Below are 8,297 nucleotides of genomic sequence, written 5' to 3'. Positions count from 1 at the left end.
TCCTTTACGGCAAGGTAAGAACCTAATGTGACTAAAATATTGGGAGACACATCCTTGAATTAGCATTAAGATTTGTCCTACTATTTCTTGTTTCGCTAGACCAGTGCTTCTCAAAACCGGTCCGCCACTTGTTCAGGGAAAGCCCCTGGCAGTCCTGGCCAGTTTGTTTACCTGCTGCGTCCATATGTTCGGCCGATCGCAGCTCCCACTGGCTGCAGTTTGCCCCTCCAGGCCAATGGGGGCTGCGGGAAGCCGTGGCCAGCACATCCCTCAGCCAGTGGCGTAGCCAGGTGGAGGGAACAGGGGGAGCAATTAAAATAAAAAAGCCACCCACTGCGACGCCTTTACTCCAGGTCTTCAGCGGCAGGCCCTTCATTCACTCTGGGTGTCTTCGGCGGCACTGAAGGTCCTGCCGCTGAAGTGCTGCCGAAGACCCGGAGTGAGTAAAGATCCTGCCGCTGAAGCGCCACTGAAAACCCAGAGCACTGCCAGGTGAGTAAAATAAAAGCGCCACAACAGGTGACGCCTTTTTTTTTTTTTTAAATCGCTTCCCCGGGTGAGTACAAAGGCACCAGGAGTACAAGGCGCCACTTATGCTCAGTAGGGGAACGGTCGCTCTCCCCGCTCCCCTCCTATCTACGCTACTGCCCTCAGCCCGCGCCGCTTCCTACAGTCCCCATTGGCCTGGAACAGCGAATCGCGGCCAGTGGGAGCTGCGATCGGCTGAACCTGCGGACGCGGCAGGTAAACAAACCGGCCCAGACCGCCAGGGGCTTTCCCTGAACAAGTGGTGGACCGGCTTTGAGAAGCACTGCTCTAGACTATACATTTTCAAGTAATTTTTCTTTAATTACTAGGTACTCAATATCTTAAACACCCCTTTCTCCCTCACATCCCTGTCTTGTTAATTGTGTTGCATAAACATATAAAGTGTGGCCAGTGCAAATAAAATCCCTCTCTTCCTTTAGCTAAATTTCCACCTTTCCCTTGTGCAGGACACCAGAGCAGTGGTGGCCTATGTGATTTCTTGTTCCAAAACCATGTCTGATTTTTAGATAGGTCATTACTGCAGAGAAAACATAACTGCTTCTACTTAGTCTTTGTATACCACAGTTACATCATTTGGGAAGGAAATTGATTTTCTTCCTTCTCCTCTTCGCATATAAAGCTTGTCATTTCACCCATTTCTGGAAAGCACTGTGCACATAGTGGCATCCATGTCTCATGGGTGATGGAGATGGTATCAGTGTTTTAGAATCATGTCTTCCCAAGCTACAAAATGCAGACATGCTCTTTGGTAATAACGCAGCTCCTTGAACAAAGGGCTGTCTGTTGTGAAGTATTTTCATCACAGAGATCTAAAAATCTTGGAGAGCCCACGAGTAATAATCAGCACTCAGTCTTTGTCTAGCTAATATAATAAATTTGAGCTGGGTGCTTAATACATAAGGGGATTATTGCTAAGGAAACCATTCCCTTGGTATCCATATGCGTTTAGCAAGCTTGTCTTGCTTTTGTGTTTGGCTCAGGCAGTCTATTCATACAAGATCAGAGTCAAAATTTCTAACAAGTGTAACCGGGTCAGTTTTCTTTTAACTTATTTGGTGGAGGTTTGTGTAAAATTGTGAATGTGCCGTATGGTGGGATCTCAGAATTTTCTCTCCAGGTTTCGACTAAACTCTCCACGTGTTTATGTTGATTATGCTCTATCAGTTTCATTTCAGTGACTTTTTGCTATTAACTATTTTTATTGCTCTCTCCCTAGGCAAAGAGATAGGTCAGAAAGCGCACCGCTGTTTTCTTTCACGAGAAGCACCCACTAAGCACCATTCCTTTCCTTCTTTCTCAGACTCCACAACATTGAAAACTATGCCACAAAAAAGCAATTTTTGTTTATGTGCTAGTTACAGTTTAGGCCAAGGTCTTATTGTCATCTCTGAAATACCAGAACAAATAATTTAGAGCATAAATGGCTGTGATAGCTGCAGGTCATTTTCATTTCCTTCCACTGATTTACGCATAATTATAGATTTGACGGCACTAGTGCGATTTAAAGCTAAAGGGGCCACAAACTGTTAAAAGCCTAAGGTCTAGATGCCACATTAGGTGTTTTAAGTCCATGCCAGTAAGATCCTCAAATCAACACTCAGCTACTCACCTAATCCTGAAGGTGCCTACATTTTTATGAGTAAACTCCCTGAGGCACTTAAGTTTCTGCTGGTGAACATGCACGAAGCCACCTAAATCCCGATGAGCTGCTCAGTGCCTAGCTAATGCCTCAGCCCCAGCAGGATTCTCAAACTAGGCATTCCTCCATTTCTCTTGCCTGTGGGGCCTGATCTGGTATGCATGCACTCAGCATACACCTACCAGATTGGGCCTCATCACAAAACATATCTAAGGGTGACTAGATCAGGAATTTTCCAGGCTAGGGCAGGTGTGAGTGTGTCCCATCCCCACCTCCAAACACCCATTAGCCCAGTGTTTGAGGCCCTCACCTAGAATGTGGGAGATCTGTTTTCAAACCCCCATGCTGCCTGATTTGGAGCTAGCACTTGAAGCCCAGTCTCCCATCTCTTAGGTGAGTGCCCTAACCACTGGACTATGAGATATTCTAGGGTGGGTGTCTCAATTTCTCCTGTTGAAGGTATTCAGCTGTGTATTAAATACTTAACTATTCATTGGGGGCCAGAGAGAAACTGACAATATAGCACAGCAGTAAGAGCACTCACCTGGATGTGGGAGACCCATGTTCATGTCTCTGCTCCAGTGAATATTTAATTCTTTATACAAAGAGGAACAGCTTCAACAGCAAAAACTGAGCAAGCCCCACCCCAGAATACCCAAGTGTCTGGTGGTCCAGGCTCTCAGCTGCAATGTGCTCCACCATCTCAGCTGACATCACTGGCTTTAGTGTTGCAAATGCTCCATCCAAGCGAGGAGATAGCAGGGGGGGATTTTTTGGCAGGTCATAGTCAGCAGGGTTTGAACCTCCCCAGGTACTGCCCAATGGATTTCAAGTCCATCCCCTTAACCTTGCGTCCATGACTATTTTAAAGGTACTTCCTCAAACACCACCTTTACAAGGACCTGTCTGGGATTGAAATGAGACCGTTTTGCATCTAAAGCGAGAATCTCACTCCTTGACCAACAAGTCATGCTCTCTCAAATGGGATGTGGGAGACCAGCTTCAAATCCTTATTCCAAATCAGACAGATCAGGGATTTGAAAACAGGTCTCCCACCTCCCAGAAGAGTTCCCTGAACATTGGGTTATTGGCTATAATGGGATAGGGGTCTCTTTCTCTTGTGTTTTTCGAGAGAAAGGTGTCTAAGCCAGGTCAGCCCCTAACTCCAGAAGAGGGTTCACAACTGTGAATCCCAAATGGAGACAAACACTTAACTACCTTTGAGGGGCAGGGCTTAGGTCTCACCCTTCTCCTTTGCATTCCCTATTGGCTAGTTTAGGCATTGCTGACTTCCAGAAATCCCTTTCTTAAGTGCTTAATTCTCCTCAGGCACCGTATAGGGAGAAAGGTGCCTAACTTGGGGCTGAGTATTGAAATGGGCATCACAGTGCCTAACATCTAAGCATTCCCATGTCTAAGTCCCTTTGTGGATCTGCCCTAAGAGTTTATATCTTGGCTTTACCTGTCATAGGAAAGAATGGCCAGACTTCCAAACTCATCATCAAGAGAGTACACAAATCCACAGTGAGTGTCCAAACTCATCCCTTTCCTGGAGTTTATAGGATACTCAGATAAATAATAATATGACAAACTTCAGCCAAAGCTTCTTACCTGCAGTATCGTCCATCAGGCTTCTGTCCTTATCTGCCCTCTAGCCCAAAGAGATGCTCCCTCACTACCATCTGCCAACATTATTCAGCAATGATTACCCTGACTGTCAGGGCCCAATACAAAGCCACTGAAGTCAATGGGAGTATTTCCATTAACTTCAATGGGCTTTGAATCAGGCCCTTAATTTGAAGGGTTTAGCACCTTAGCACCTGAACCCAATGTTACTCAATAGAAGAATCCTTCATTCTCAGACAGGATCTTGAAACCCACCATCCTATTACATGAATACATAGGAACCACAATTCTCGCAACCCTACCCCCAACAAACAAAAAACCGAACCAATGAACAAAACCTTTATCTGTGCCTCATGGAACAATTTTAAATGGCAAATTAAAAATAAACACACTAAACTCCTCCTAAAATACAATAAAAATTGAGCAGTCATTGCCACTTTAGTCCCCAGTGAGTCTGGTGACAACATTTGACAAACCACATTTGCCACTAAAACCTGAATGAGGAATGTGTTCCTATTGCTGGATTTACTATCATTAATGCCCCTCAAGGAGTTTGTCTAGCAAAGCAAGTTGTCACTACAGCCTCTGAATGCCCTTCTCAGAGGAACTGCATCACTTCACTTTTAGAACATAATGCAAACAAAATAAACCACCGAGCATGACACAGAAAGAAAACAGGGAGCCCCTAAAGCACACGCACAGCTGCAGTGTCCTGTTCATGGGACTTGTATAAAAAAGAGATTAAATTCAAAACAAGTATTCATGGCACAGTTGTTAAATAAAAGGGAAAGCAAGGAAGTATGCCTTAAGGAATACACACAGTCATCTTGATAGGGAGGTACATTTAGTCCAGTAGCCTTAGAAGGAACAGAAGAAAAGGTTACTCACCCTGTGCAGTAGCTATGTTTTTTCGAGACGTCTGCTCCTTTCTAGGTGTACTTGCACCCGCTGTGCCTTCACCCTATGCGCTGCACCAGGCCTATATACTGCTGTGCAAGCAAACTGCCCTCCGTTCCTTCTCCACTGCAGAGAATGGATTGAAAAGAATGCCAAAGCAGAGGGGAGGAAGTTGAATGGAGCACCCAGAGGGAGACACATCTCAGAAAACCACAGTTACTGCACAGGGTGAGTAACCTTCTCTTCTTCTTCGAGTAGTGTCCCTACGGGTGATTGATTCTAGGTGACTTTGTAGCAGTACCCTTTACAGAGAGGTGGGACTTCCCAGCTGAGTCTAGGATTGAAGATAAAACGTTGGAGCCAAATAAGGCAGTGTTTCCCAAACTTGGTACACCACTTGTGTAGGGAAAGCCCCTGGCAGGCCGGGCCGGTTCGTTTACCTGCCGCATCTGCAGGTTCGGCCGATCGCAGCTCCCACTGGCCACAGTTCGCTGCTCCAGGCCAGTGGGAGCTGCTGGAAGCAGCGCGGGCTGAAGGACGTACTGGCCACCGCTTGCAGCAGCTCCCATTGGCCTGGAGCAGCGAACCGTGGCCACTGGGAGCCGCGGTCGGCCGGACCTGCGGATGCGGCAGGTAAACAAACCAGCCCGGCCTGCCAGGGGCTTTCCCTACACAAGCAGCGTCCCAAGTTTGGGAAACACTGAAATAAGGAATTGGAAGCTGAGTCAAGAGTGACTGCATCATGTTCAGCAAATATACAAATGAATGTCCATGTCGCAGCTCTACACATTTCTGTGACTGGAACGTTCTTGAGAAAGGCTACTGAAGTAGAATAGGAACTTGTGGAGTAAGTTCATACTCTAAAGGGAGGCTGAAGATCGTGAGACTGATAGCAGTAGGTAATGCAGCACGATATCCATCTGGAGAGTATTTGCTTGGAAATCCCTTAGTTCTGTCCTCAATGGAGAGAAATAGTCTGGGAGATTTCCTGAAGGGCAGAGTCCTATCTAAATAAAAAGCTAATACCCTCCAGACATTGTGATCTTATTTTTTAAAAAGACTGTAAAGCAGGAGGGGAATGGCATTAGAGCCTCTATTTCCCCCACTCTTCGAGCAGAAGTAATGGCTGCTAGAAATGCAGTTTTCATAGACAGGTGTAGAAGGGAGCAGATGGTCATGGGGTAAAAGAGAGGTCTTGTAAGACATTGGAGTACAAAGCTTCATGCTGGTATGGGGCATCTGATTTGTGGGAAGAGGTTATCAAGTCCCTTGAAGAACTTTCTTGTAGTATGAGCAAAAACAGAAAACCCCTCTATCGTATGATGGAAGAACATGACAGCTGCCAGGTGTTTCTTTATGGAACCTAGAGATTATCCTCGCCTTTTTAGCTCTAGAAAGTAATCTAGCACAAACGATAGCAGAGAGGCTGTTTGAGAAATGTGTTTTAAGTCACACCAGTGTTTGAATCTCCTCCACTTCTGGGTATATGTGTCATGAGTAGTTTGCTATGCTATGGAACAGCACTTATGTTACGTCCTCAGAACAGGTTGTTTTTAACCCTGCGAACCATCTGTCAGCCATGCCTTGAGTCAGAGAACCCTGAGATGGATTTGATCGGCATTCTGAGAGAGGAAATGGGGAACAGGCTGAAGAGTGACAAACAGGCTGCTGAGTGAGGTAAGGAAACCATGTTTGTTTCGGCCACATCAGAACTTCGAGAATATCTTTGGCTTTGGCTTTCTTTATCTTGAATGGCACATTGCGATATTAGGGGAATTGGGGGAAATGCGTACAAGAGGCCTCAGTGCCAATGGAGTAGAAAGGCATCTCCCAGAGAGTGGTAATTCAGACCAGTTCTGGGAGCACTTCTTGTTCTTGGCTGTGGCAATCAGGTCTATCTGTGGGGTGCCCCAACATTAAAATATACAGTGGAGTATAGAGGGATCTATCTCCCATTTGTGATCTTGGGAGAAATATTTGCTGAGGGCATTCAGTATGGTGTTTTGTACATCCAGAAGGTAAGCTGCTGAGACGTTGATGTGGTGTCATATACGATTCCAGAGTTTCGCTGCTTTGGCGCAGAGGGAAGGCAATCTCGCTCCCCCTTGGCAGTTTATGTAAAACATGCATGACATGTTGTCCATTGTGATCTTTATGTGTTTTCCCCGATCAGTGAGAGGAAATAGATACAGGTATTTCCGACTGCTCTGAGTTCCAGCAAGTTGATGTGTAGTGTGGACTTGAGAGGAGAATAGTGTGGGTGTCTAGCTGGGCTCCCCACCCCAATAGGGATGCTTCTATTGTTATTACCGATGCTGGGGATGGCTGAGTGAAGGGAACCCTCGCACAAGTGTTGTTAGGGTTCTTCCACTAGCTAAGGGCCTTTTTGACTACCAAGAGCATAGAGGGTAGATTGTTTAAGCTAAGAAGCAGCACATGTAAAGTGTTGCATGATTTATTACAAGAGGGCCCACCACTATAGGTCCCAATAGCTGGAGACAATTTCTAGCTGATGTTTGAAGGCTGACTTGGACTGTAGAGACTACATTCACTAGGGCAATGGACTTGTGCAAAGGGAGGAATGCTTTGGCTGTTACTACATCTAGGTGAGCTACTATAAACTCTAGATGTTGTACTGGAGTTAAGGTGGAATTTTGGACGTTTAATTGAGAGACTGAATGGGAGCACCATATTTTGAAAGTGTCTTGACCCAGAGAGAATGGAAAACTTTGGCGGGAGGGGTGGCTCTCTATATGGAAATAAGAATCGTGAAGGTCAAGATCCGAGAACCAGTGCCCTTGGTCCAACAATGGAATTATTGCTGCAAAAATTACTATTTTGAACCGATGAACCTTTACAAATCTGTTGAGTAATCTTAGATCTAGAAGGCTCTCTAGTTGCCATTCTTTTGGTACCAGGAAGTACCTGGAGTACAATTCCCTCCTTCTTTGTTGTTTGTGAACGGGTTCTATACTACCCAGATTCAGGAGAGAGTCTATGTCCTGTCACAAAAGGTGCTTGTGAAAGGGGTCCCTGAAGAGGGATGGGGAAGAGGGGCAGCTGGAGAGAAGGAGATAAAGCGGATGGAATATCCTGTTGAAATAATCTCCAACATTCACTTATCCATAGTGATATGTTCCCAGTTCTGAAGAAAATGAGTAAGGCAGTCGCTGAAGTGGGGGAGACATGCAGATTGTCGCAGCAAATAGGAATCGTGGTGGTAACTCAAGCCCTCAACCAAGCCATCCAAATTGGTGTTTTCAGGTTGTGGGTTGTGAAGTTGATGCCTGTAAGGTAGCTGGTCTCTTTTTCTGAAATCTTTGTCTCTTGTGCTGGGGTTCGTAATAACTCTGGGAGGTGGGAAACTGGGTAGGACGAGATCTCTGTGCCATCTAGGACTTACTGCACCTTCTTTTTTGTGCAGGGGTGTAAATTCCCAGAGAGTGCTAGGTGGCTCTCAAGTCTTTTACGGTATGCAGGAATTCATCGGTTTTCTCAGGAAAAAACTTTGATCCCTCAAATGGAAGGTTATCACTGTAGTTTGAACTTTCCTCGGAAAACCGGAGCACTGAAGCCAGGATGCCCT

This window comes from Trachemys scripta, chromosome 8 (assembly GCF_013100865.1).
Source record: "Trachemys scripta elegans isolate TJP31775 chromosome 8, CAS_Tse_1.0, whole genome shotgun sequence".
Taxonomy (NCBI): domain Eukaryota; kingdom Metazoa; phylum Chordata; order Testudines; family Emydidae; genus Trachemys; species Trachemys scripta.
Note: the sequence above shows the minus strand (reverse complement) of the source record.